This window comes from Choristoneura fumiferana, chromosome 5 (genome assembly GCF_025370935.1).
Source record: "Choristoneura fumiferana chromosome 5, NRCan_CFum_1, whole genome shotgun sequence".
Classification (NCBI taxonomy): Eukaryota; Metazoa; Arthropoda; class Insecta; order Lepidoptera; family Tortricidae; genus Choristoneura; species Choristoneura fumiferana.
Window position 1 is genome coordinate 5,686,188 of NC_133476.1, and position 12,338 is coordinate 5,698,525.

Genomic DNA, 12,338 nt, shown 5'->3' on the forward strand with positions numbered 1-12,338 from the left:
CCCCGCAGCTGCAGACGTTCAAGACGAAAAAACAACGAATGCTATCTAGATCACAATGAGCTTGCAAGCTAAAGTGGTCGGCGTACGTTCGTTTAAAATAAAAGACGTTAGACAAGAAATTTATAAAAAGTAACAGTAAAACACAGCATTCCCACTTGTTCATGCAGGGGCTGTATCAAAGTACTAGATTGGATCTATAATTCAATCTATGATGACCTGCAAATTGGCTATACGTTTCGCTTGAGAGATTCAATCGCGTGCAATAACCGAAGGCTGATCGACGCAGATTCAGGGTTTCATCTTCATTCATGATCTAGGCTGGATGTATTCGCAATAACAGATTTGCCGCTAGGCATTTCATCTGCATATCAGATGTCGGATATTATCACATTTTCTGGTTCGTTGAGTTCAATTATTGATCAAATAAGTGTTCAAGCAAACATTCGTATTTTAGCACGCTTAAGTTAGTTGTCAAAACCATCAATGCATGTTGTATGCTTTACCATTTAGGGACATACTGTCAATACTAATCAAACATTAGGAAGAAACTTTGTAGCTCGTTCATCATTCCGGAAATTCTATTCGACCGTCTAGAACAATATACTAAAATGTTGTACAAGAGCCTGCCTGATAAGTTACCTAATTACATACTTCTAACATGTTTAACAATGTAGTTTAATAATAATAAAGATTGACGTTAATGAAACTGACACACTAAGTTATACATCTTACGTAGATAATGGTCGAATAAAACCATGCGCGTGGGAATTACGGCTAGGAATGTAATTTTAGCTTGAAACCAGAGTAGGTACTTAGGAAAAGAATTTAAGTCCAATTGTGTTAGACATTCATTGCAAAGAATAAGCAATTGCGGATGGAAAGTTTGATAACCCTGTTATTGTGTGAAACCCCCTGCTTTCCTAAGTTTTAACCAACGTGCAATGAGGGCTAACGAAATACAATGCAATGGCTCTTTATTGAACACATAATACTTAATAAGCAATATTGAAAAGTTATACACACAGAGAAAATTAACAAGGTAGGCATAGGGTACAGACATACATGTATGCATTAAGTAACCCTTATCTTTTGATAAGACAAACTTGTGGAGTTAATTGTCTTCTAACCGTTCGTCAATATTTTGTTAACACTCCAATAATGAAGAAAACAGTTGGAAAATCCCTATTACGTAAATTTGTATAAGTTGAAACTTACGATAATGGTAAACAATACTTTAACTAAGAATGTTGTAGCAAAATATTGAAAATCACACCATATTCCCTCAACGTTTGATCGGAACCTGATAAATTTTCGCAGACAGTAATATCCTGTCCACTCAACATCGATCAGACAGGAAATTTAAATTTTCGTTACCTTTCACGCTGTATCATATTACTTATTCTGTGGCTGTATTACGTACTAGCTTATGCACGCGACTTCGTCTGCGCGGATCTAGGTTATCGCGCGGTGGCGCCCTCTACCGGAATAAGATATCCTATCCTTGGGGTTCAAACTACCTATATACCAAATTTCATCAAAATCGGTTCAGTGGTTTCGACGTGAAAGCGTAACAGGCAGACAGACAGAGTTACTTTCGCATTTATAATATTATAAGTAGTGATGTATAAGCATGCTTGTAATAACGAACATAGTTGCAATTTGTTCCATGGCGAAAGTAATGACTTAAATAATTCGCTTAATCAGCGGAAAATCAAATAACAGGGTCGAAAATGGCTGTCCCCGGTTGAAATCAATGACTTTCCAATTGTCTTCGCTCGAGCTTGACAACTCTATTAACGAATTTTTCGAAGTGGCAAGTTCAACTACCACAGTCAACGACAAGAATGCTCGGTTGTAATAATCAGAAAAAGAATTCTCAGGACAGGATATTTAAAGGTCGCATATTTTTTGACACTGTTTTAAGATGTAATGACACCACAAAATGTAGTAAAACGAGGTACTCGACGCATTTACAAGGTTTGCAAACACAAAAATTTTCCTTTGCACTTCTCAAGTGCCGACCCAGAAAGACTGGCACTCGGCCTTGACCGGTGTAGCAGCAGCCATATGGTGCTGAGTGAGCATTGAGAATCAAATCTGGAATGACGAGACCACTGCCGTATAAGGGGCAATGCTCGTGACCATTCGATACAGCCTTGCACGAAAATTGTTAAAATGAACTACAAATATGGCTTACTCAGTAAAGAAGCGAACATACTAACGAGGAAAAACCACGGGACTGCTAGGCGAGGAACGTAAACTTCTGACGCAAGCTGGCGTCAGTACAAAAATAAATGATATTACAAAAGTAATTATCTGCTTCAACCTTACATAATTAATGCTGAACATCTGTGTCAATGGAGCATTTTTTCTAGAAACCCCGATGTTGAATTTTTAACAACACCAAAACGTGGTTTGACATCTTATAAACATTCATAGCTGCTAATGCCTCTAGGACTTTTTACTGCAATTGCGTAAATTAACTAGCTAAGTTACTATCAACGTATTAGTTAAATGAACAGCTCGTTCATGTCATGAATCACCAGTTTATTGCGTCCGTGACCAGTATGCTGGTTTATGAATGTTAAAAGTTTAAGCGATTTAACATACAAGAGTGCGGGGCGGCATTAGAGTGAGATTGCATCCGCATCATTGCGCCGGCGCCGGTTGACCCGACCCGGCTGCCGCGGACGCCACGGTCGGCTGTCCGGTGGCTGCAATCAGATCCTCGGCGCACGCGGCCGGAACGATCACCACGAGTATCGGTTTCGATTAACGTCAGTACAGCTTAACAATGGCATTTACGTGAGATTCACCCAGAGTCAGTGATCCACGGCTATCTTTACATGCGATAGTTTACATTTTAATACAACAATTGCGCTGCAATCCTACTATAACCATGCATATTACCAATATAATCAACTCTAAATCGAGATCAATGTACAACCTTGAAAATGAAACAAAAACACATTTCTTGTTATTAATGCTTACATTTGTGTACACAGTTACACACCGTACCACGTGCCACAGCAAAAAAAAAATATTTTCATGACTGTTATGTAAAATGTTGTATGTAAGTATATGCTTATTATACTAGCTACGATCGTGTCTTAACGAGACATGCAGCAAAAACTAAGAATGATCGTTTTAGAAAACAAAAATGTGGCATTCCTTTATGTGGTAAATTATGAACGTGGCTATGTTTAGTGTTTTCAGACAAATTTATTCGGAGGGGCTGGACTACATGAGACGTCTAATTTTATCCCCTCACCCGTCGCGTGCCTAGCGTTCCTGTCGAGGACCTGTGCCACTTACTTTATGCAGTTAAAATAAGAAAAATACGCCGCAAACAAAGTAGTATTTTGGTATAAAATTGAGATCATTTTTTAAATTTTATATTGTACACAGTATATGGTTTTAGTAATTTGTGCTTATTAGAAACGTATTTTTAGCGGTCAAGAAAGAAAGAATATTTATTTGCTTAAACATGGTAAGTATAATGTAGGTGGTTAAGTTATAATTGTTTGTTTCAATGTTTAACCGATAATGGCATGCAAATTATACATATAATAATGTCACTAAAACAATATTATCATTTAGCTGTCATATATTATTTATTTACATAGATCAAATTAATTACTGCATCAATTATTGTTACTGTCTTAGATTATATTTTCTAAAAACTCTCTTAACTTGTAGAAACATTTCTTTATTAACCATTTCCTTAATTTTGTCATCAATAAGTTATCCTGTAGTTGGCGTAGTTCTTGTGGTATTTTGTTATATACAATAATACTCATAACTTAACTGTTGTGAAACGAGTGAAAATATGAAAGAAATTATGCCAGTCGTCGGATGCTCCGAAGATTACGTTCAGAGTTTCCGATCCATATTTCATTTCGACTTGTTTGGACTGGACTTGAGAAGTGTTCAGCCACCACTTCATTTCCGCATAGCTCTATCGAAAATAAAGGCGTCGCGGTTAATAATGATTTACAGCTTGTGTTAACATAACCGCTATTTACTATAAGAAGCTTGTATCCTTTGATTTTATAACGGGAACGGTGCCTGTCGTTATTTCCGCTTGACTGATAAACAGTGGGGCATATGCCCTTAGTAATAAAGGATTGGTGCTGTCGTGGAAGATGCTCGTTCCTCGTAAACTAAATTAAATTGTTGGTATACCTACTGACTTAATTTTCATAGAAGGCAAGATACAGTAGCTAGCTAGCGGTAGCATTTTGATCAGAGCTGTCACTTTTCAACCGCAACCCAAAACAAATACAAAATGAAAAGGTAAATTGCTGTCAAACTGTGACCAAATACTCGGCTTGTTATTCTACCTACCGCGTTAGCATTTGCATTGTGATATTAGAATATGTACCTATGTCATACATACACAATAAAATCTCGGAAATAGAACATAATAGAACAGGATGGTTAGAATTGGTCGCACTTAGGGTGAAGGCCGGTCTCCCAGAGCGCTCGCGAACGTTGTATACGATAATCTCACCGGCGGCGCTAAACAACCGACTTCCGCAGCGACAGTCGCCGATGCGCAAGCGCACATGGGGCCACACGCGAATTCTATTATTGGTGTTATGCGAACACTTAGCACAAATATTGTAACAAATGTTAATGTACAAGTTGAAATAAGCAAAACACACCACTGCATTCGCAAACCTTGACCGTACCAATCGTGTTGTGCTGTCAAACAAAACTACGGTGTCGTCTGAAACTGGATAGCTACAATTAAACATTTTTAATGCGAGTAGTTTGAGGATAAAATGTATCAAGCTAATATTTTAATACGAATTACAATAATAACAGGAAAACTGTAAAACAGGAAACGGCGGGCGATACAGATTTGCGCGTTCATTGTTATATTACAATATACCTAACGTAAATAGGAATTCAAAGTTATGACTGTTAAAAAAATATTTTTGTCGCTTTCTCTAGGGCCTAGGGCCATTCGACGAGGCAGCCCGTCAGCTGTGTCAAGAACACGTGTGTTTGTACACAGACGGACGCTGCACGTGTTCAACTGAAGAAGATACGACATGCAAGAGACGACTAACGCGGCCCCTATTTGTCACTGCAGTCGCTTCCAATTCTTTTGTATTTATTTAAAAGTAAACAAATTAGGCTGTCCGTTTTCAGTAAAAACAAACGCCACATGCTGACACAAAGGCTTATTCGTTTATCAGTCCAGGTTCGTTCAGCTCGGAAGTCATGCTTCGAATGGAATATTCGTGATTCACTTTCCGTCAATAAGTAGGTACTTTGCTCATACCTACTGTTATGGTTCTATAGACATTTTAAGGCAAGGGCCCTTCCTTCCAAGTTCGTTGCACCGTGATTGTTTTGCATTGTACCAGACGACGGCGTCTGCATATTGATCGTTATACTCTTCTATTTTCACTAGGTACGCCAGTGTACTTTTGTTGCTTTCAGCTTCAGTTCGATCCTTCTAATTGGTCACTTACTACAAGCAATTTCGGGCGCAGGCGAGCTTTATTTTTACTGAGCGTTAAATTGACAAAATATTGTATTTGCCTCCAGTCACCTTGGCTCGTTAAATGTTACATCATCGCCGATCACGGTGATTGCTGGTTACGAGGACTGCATACAATGGACGTGCTAAAGTCGCAAATTCGTCGACAACATCCGGGAAAGTTGCGGGTAAGCGATTTCAATCGACCCGTTCTCTATCAATCACGTTATATCGCACGAATCACCTCTATTTGTAAAGGAACAATACAGTAATTGAGATCGAATGTAGGCGAAGTGAGCTGAAACTTAATCGCTACACTCTAAAAGAGAAAATGTGCGTATCGTTAAATCTTCATTCGCGTTCTAAAATAAACGTAAATTCGATGAGGTCATAAATCTTTGAAACAAATAAACGATTGTCGTGGAATTTATTGTGGTAGAACAAGTGAAGGTCTACTCAAAGTAAATGCTAAATGATTTATCGTAAAAGGTCGTGCAACAATAACCTATATCGAGGTGGGGCGAGTTTTCGCAATAAGCTACCACAGTCGCGACAATCCGGCGCCGCAGCTGAAGACAGATATTGTCAGAAACTGTTGAAGTGTGAGCGACTAAGGATAGTGCCAATCGACTAAAGCCAACACAGCACAGATCTCTGAAGAACTTCCAAATTAAAATAGAAACGTTTGGCAATCCTATTGAGATTAAACGGCAAATTTATTTGCAATGGCTGCATGGTCTAAAATTAAGTCGCTGTTCCGTAAACGGTTTAGGCGCTGAAACTAAACACGCCACAGTTTAAACCATACCCGGCATCGTTTTACGAGCGCCCCTATTGCTAGACGATAAACATGTCCGTAGCCAGTAAAACAAGATGCCAGCCAGACAGAAATACCCATCGACAAATAAACAAAAACCTCAGGAAAGACAAGATTGTTAACAAAACGATAACTTCTAATACATCTCTGATTCCTAGCAGATTTAGCGTTATTATTGCCAACATTGCAGCGGCCTCTCGTTATTAAAATGCATCGCTCGTTTTCCTCCGGGAGGTCGCTATGCAAAAGCGGGTCCAATACATTAAACATTGGCAAGAATCCAAAGCAGACTATGAAATAGGCCGATCCATTAAATGTGGATGAATCATTACCATAATCAACGATTTTCTTCCAATTTAACACCACAAATTATGACAAGTGGCGGTAGGTATAGCTTTATTCATATATACAATATAAGAAACTTACACAAGAACAAAGAAATGAGAGCACCTGCATATCTTAATAAATTATCATAAAAATAACGGTAAAACGAAACCATATACACGTGCTTGAACGTAGGGCAATGGGTCGCGCGGAGGCTGAGCTGAGATGTGTTTTAAAATAGATAAAATATCCAGTTTTAAATCAGATAAGTTGAAACAATTACCATAATGTAAGGAGGACCCCTTCAGTTATTTTACTGCCAAGAAGACTTAAGATTCGAACAAACAACGTCTGAAAAATTAGGGGCATAAAGGCGGACGAGCACGGGTTTCACTCGAACGACAATCGCTTTTGCAGGCCAGCGACAACACTTGGAAAGAAAAATAGGGCGAGCAAAGGAGAACCATGAGAAAAACGTTCGTTGAAGAAAATTGTGTGGAGAATCACTCGTGAGTATAAGATGTTGGGAAAATGAAAATATGTTTTTCTAGCTCAAGATAAATGTTTTATAATGATGCAGTCAGTATGGATGGAAGTCATGTGTTCGTAAGATCCGGTTTGTTGCCATTTAGGTACAACGTTAAGCGTAGGTGCCAGGCTAAAGACCAGATAAGCTAAAAAAGTTTAAATCAACTTGCGTCATCCTGATGTAGTCGGACGAAATAAATGTATTCCGGTTTTTATTACAATTCAAGGGGGAAATATAATCATAATACCAAATATAAAATTTTCAATACAGCAGGAAAGTTTCGCTTTAGTATATAATGCATTTTAATTTCTGTTCTAAAATTCCTGTCTCAGACATTGCAAGGTCGTCGCTCTAAAAACGATCTAACGGGTTCGACGCCCGATGCTGTGCAGCATCAAATGCGCGCTTATAGAAGAATTTTCGGTATTTGAGGGGGTGAAGCAGACGACGCGGTGGAGGCGAATGCGGGGCGCCTCGCGCGTCTGTCACGCAGCCCGTTGACGGCCTTATTCTGTTTGTAACCGTATTCTGGTTAATGTGAATTCCGGATTTTTCCTTAAAATTATAATTACACATTTTTTTGGTAATCTTCGTTTAATATGAATAGTCTTGGTAATAAACAAATTATTTATGCCTCTTCATGCCCACAGTTTGATTTGTAACGTAGGTAATGGATAGACATTTAGACTGAATAGGTCGATAGATAGATATGACAGATAGCATGCCTTGTTTCGGAGGCCAAGACCTCTTTGGGTCCCTGAGCCAAATTAGTTAGTTAGATAGCTTATTAGTCTGGTCAACATTTTAGGATACTTTATGTTACGGAAAATAAATATTTTTGGATATAATAAAAAACTGCTCTAAATCGGATTCCGCGCGGACGCAGTCGACGGCAACAATTAGTTTAAATAAATTTATAGCTCTTCCAAAATTGTCTGAGCATGAAGCGATGCTTTTCTTATTTCATGACTTGAGAAGGTATGGATATGTAGGAGAAAGTTATTTATCTTCAGTCAAAGGAGATTCCAAAAGTTGATTGTCTGGAGCATGAAGCGATGTTTTCGCTATTTTCGTCGCTTGAAAAGTATAGATATGTAGAAGAAAGTTCTTTTCTTCAGTCAGAGGAGGTTCTACAGTTATTTTTCATGAAGATTCTTTTCCCTTAGTGGCATTCCCCGAGCTCGACGGGAATCAACAATTTCGGTAGTAACCAGTCCATATAAAATAAAATTAGTTGTCTTTCATTTTTTTCCCCAAAATGTATCATCTATAAGTATGATTACTGTTTTGAGTGATACCTTTGCCTGCAAAAAAAGTGAGAAATCTAAACTTAGATCGAAACTGTTGCATCTACTATCAGAAATGTCAGTGAAACTGTCAAAGGGATCAAGCAGGGCTACTACGAAATCGAAACTAGAAGTTCGTGTCGTGCGTCCTCTGACACTTATACTATTTAATACGAGAGCGAGAGGGACGGTACGATACGAACTTCGAGTTTCGAGTTTCGTAGTAGCCGCAAGGTTCGCCGCATGTTCGCCGTGAGTAGTATAGGTATACAACGTGCCTACAATTTGTATGGCAGTCGCGGTAGAATCTGGACGAAGCCGTCCGCGTCCGTGAGCAGCGAGGCCGCGCCAACCAGCTGCGGTCGTAGTACGTATGTGAAATCCGCTCAGCAGGGCTGCTACGAAACTCGAAGATCGTGGGTTGCGGTCCCTCTGACACTTATACTATTTAATACGAGAGCGAGAGGATGGTACGATACGAACTTCGAGTTTCGAGTTTCATAGTAGCCGCAAGGTTCGCCGCATGTTCGCCGTGAGTAGTATAGGTTTATACAACGTGCCTACAATTTGTATGGCAGTCGCGGTAGATCTGGACGAAGCCGTCCGCTTCCATGAGCAGCCGAGGCCCGCGCCAACCAGCTTGCGGTCGTAGTACGAATGTGATCCGCTCAGCAGTGCTGCTACGAAACTCGAGGTCGTGGGTTGCGATCCCTCCGACACTATTTAGTACGAGAGCGAGAGGACCGCACGACACGAACTTCGAGTTTGGAGTTTCGTAGTAGCCCTGCTGACTCGGCCCGACTCCGGCCGGTCGATTAGGTGTGGTAGGTACTTACCGTTTAGGTACTCTAATGCTTCTCATATGTGCTCTGAGTTCACTTATGCGTTTCCTCTTTTGCTTAAACTTTTTTATACTGCGATTACCCATATTATTTGCTCTCAAAAGTAGTACTAGCGCGTTAGAAAAATGTGCACAGGTCCGTCGTCGACTACGTACACGCGTGTACTGGTGACTGGGAAATACTTGGCCGCCGCTGCGCGCTAGAACCGTTTTATTTTACCAAAGACGAAATAAATTGTATGATTGATGTACTCAAACCTATTGAAAATCTATGAAGCATAAATCTAAATCTACTAAAAACTATTTAATAAAGCAAATTTGTGTTGATATTCATAATAGTTTTATAATATTTGTTTAACGTGTAAACGAAGGCTCTTTTCCAAAAAATAATCTATCGAGGTTTTTGTCAGCAATCGTGTTTTTGATGAAGTCAAAACTAGCTAATAGACTGAAAAATATACATATAAAAAAATTGCAGTTGTAAGTAATGTGTAAGTATATTTTAAATATTTTCTAAAATTGTAGTTTTCACTACGTACAGCGCCTTAAAACAACTAGGTATTATTTTTAAGAAATTAAACGAAACCTAAATTTATGATATTTCCTATTGTAAACAGAAACAGGCTTTTAAAGATTTTAAAAATGGTTCTGATGATCTCACCATCAAATGGTAGGGCTTTAATAAACTAAGCTAGTTGTGAATGCCAAGATCACGAAGTTACAATGAAATAATTGGAACATATGACCCGAGTAAAGCAAGGTGATCATGGCATGGTTGAGTTGAGGTCTATTAAGGCGGCAATTTTCTCATAAACACGACAAAGACGCTTGTGTGGCCAGTTGAGACCGACCGCATTAGAGTTGTATATATATATATATGTTGTGAATGACAAAGTTCATCTAGTTCCTCTTGTTGTTTTACTGTCTGTGTGGCAAAATAAGGGAAGTCGTAATAAACTTTTAACTCTACGACACAAGGTATTACCGCCAGTTCATTATAAGCTCCTTGTATCGGAGTAGGAAAACTGTTTAAGTGTCTCAACTCTCAATATCTGAATACATATTAGCAAGACCGGAACATAAATCACAGATCTGGTTTTATGAGACAAAACCCTCGCTTTCCAACCGGTCTAGACTTAGTTCCTGAGACTGAGGTGTGATCTGTGCGCAATAACAAGTTACTTTGTACTTACCTATTTAATATGGATTAATCACTTTAAAATTGAGTGCATTTTCAAATAACAATACTTTACTTACATTTCGACAGCAAAACAACAGTCGCAGCTGTATACAAACAAATCCAATGAAGTTTCAAGATCGGGTCACAAGAGATATGTTATCGACAGAAGTAAAGTTTTAGTTTTTAAGAGCACTTAAAAAGTGGTCAACAACAGGTACAATAAGGTAAGTAGCACTGTACGCGGCCAGAGCTTACGCGGGGGTGGACGTGACTGAAGGAGTGATCCGGCGACCGGAGAACTGAGAGTGAAGCGAGTGCAATGCGGACTAAACGTTGCCGGATGTCGTCAAGACCCGTAACTAATATTTAAAATGAACCAATGACATAGTGTCATATCTAACGAAACAACTTGTAAATCCCGAAGTCTCCGTAACCCTTGTGTCAAATGAGGAATGACGAATGCCGAAGTGAGAAGACTCTGACTGAAATTTTAAAATTTCAAGAGAGCGAGAGCGGTATATTGTATGTTATTGGTATTAATTGGTACCTAGCTTATTACAATTTTCATTTTAGGTAGTCGAACAAATGGAATCATAACCCAGGGTAGAACCTTTGTGCTACTAATTTCATGTTGACATCTCATACTTTTTTCAAGGAAATCGTAGTGAAATTGATTATTAAAAGGTTCCACCCTTTAAGATTCACTTTGTTCGACTACACGCTTTAAATCAATAAATCAAAAACGACCAAGTTCCAGTCTGGCTAATTTTAACTTGACGTTTGACGAGCCATATCTTGATTGGACGTCCGTAATCTGGAGCAGGGGTTAACGATTTATTTTGCACGTTCTCCAAATACTTATAGATATGCTCCTTGGCATAAAAAGTAATCCTGATTTCAAATTTGCAGCAAAAGAGACGATCGAGCCTTTCTTCAAACGGAAGCCGCTAAATCGATTGTTTATTAATAAAATATGCGGTTTAGTTTTGCACAAGCATTAGTGCGACGAATAAGTTAGGATTTGGGTGGAAATATCCTGGATTAAAATTTTAGTGGCACTTTTCGGTTCGGGTGGCGCCGTTCGCGTGACCCAGATCCGATATCTGCGGCGGAGCCTGCGTACACCGCATCGAGAGGTCAGCCTGTTTTACACGCACTATGCAACCGTGACACGAAAACGAGAAACAATTTACAACGTATAGAAACATTGAAATATTACAGTTTTACCAATGAACCAAAATCTACCGTTAATGTCACTAGAACACGCAACCGGTCCACGCGAAAAACTTTCTTCTCAGCAAAGACAATGGAAAAAGTAAAAATAGAAAAGCGTTATGTCGATTGTCGATAACTGAATTCCCATACGATATTAATTCCGCGTAGAATAAAAAATGCGTTACATGTGCATGTAATAGTGGTTAGATGACACAGTTGATTATTCTCACGCCAAGGAAATATTTACCGTACCGATACTGTAGTACGCCGTGTCTATTGTGTGTAGGTGAAAGTTCAGATAAAAAGAATTCTCAGGTTTTGCCGAGATAATTAAAACTATAACTTCAAACTTTGCAGTTGCAATCATACTTACATGTCGTAATAAGGTGTTGAAACATGCAAGTGCTATCTTCATTTACTTACACAAGCAAGCTCTCGTTTTGCAGCGTACGAGCCAGTTTATTGGCTATTAAATAAAGACACAAGTAGAACAATAAAAATTCAACTCAAATTCATAAAAATACTCATCCAAGTATCAATTCGTGGAGCATCGAAAGGTTATTTAAAGAATCATTAAATCAACGGCTGCGATCAATTTAATAGGTCGTGTCTTCGGCCATTGCGCCAGTAGTAATTAATCGTGTATAGCAAG